The sequence below is a fragment of the Penaeus monodon genome, chromosome 9, assembly GCF_015228065.2.
Source record: "Penaeus monodon isolate SGIC_2016 chromosome 9, NSTDA_Pmon_1, whole genome shotgun sequence".
In the NCBI taxonomy this organism is placed as follows: domain Eukaryota; kingdom Metazoa; phylum Arthropoda; class Malacostraca; order Decapoda; family Penaeidae; genus Penaeus; species Penaeus monodon.
Window position 1 is genome coordinate 53173868 of NC_051394.1, and position 925 is coordinate 53174792.

Here is a 925-nt window from a genome sequence, read left to right on the forward strand (position 1 = left end):
GCTTAGAAGACAAAGTGACTCAGCTTACCAGACGGGTCAAGGTCAAACTCTCCGAATACCTATATTCCGGAGGTAAGGTCAGACCTGATTTTGAATTGATTTAAGGTCGCGTCAGACAAACGTGCTTAAACTTTGGCTTAAATATATTTCTTTTTGTAGTTATATATATATATATATATATATATATATATATATATATTATATATATATATATATATATATATATATATATATATATTTTGTTTTTTGTGTGAGTTGTGTGTGTGTGTGTGGGTGTGTGTGTGTGTGTGTGTGTGTGTGTGTGTGTGTGGTGTGTCGTGTGTGTGTGTGTGTGTGTGTGTGTGTGTGTGTGTGTGTGTTTATTATATATATTATAATATATATATATATATAATATATAATATATATATAATATATATCTTCTTCTTTTAACGGTAGGTTCATGTCTGAGCCGCCGTGGTCACAGCATGATACTTAGTTTTTTCATGTTGTGATGTTCTTGGAGTGAGTACGTGGTAGGGTCCCCAGTTCCTTTCCACGGAGAGTGTCGGTGTTACCTTTTTTAGGTAATCATTCTCTCTATTTTATCCCGGCTTGGGACCAGCACTGACTTGGGCTGGCTTGGCCACCCAGTGGCTAGGTAGGTAGGTGAAGTTCCTTGAACCCTTGAACTCAGATTGCCGTCGTGACAGTCCGACGCTCTAACCATTCGGCCACCGCGGCCTTGACGATCATGGGCTTCCATGATTTTTTTTGGCAATTTAGAGCGGTGGTTTGCCATTGCCTTCCGCCCGGTGTTTTTATCGAGTCACCATCTCTATTTACCCGGCACTGACTTGGGCTGGCTTGGCCACCCAGTGGCTAGGTAGGCAATCAAGGTGAAGTTCCTTGCCCAAGGAAACAACGCGCCGGCCGGTGAGTCGAA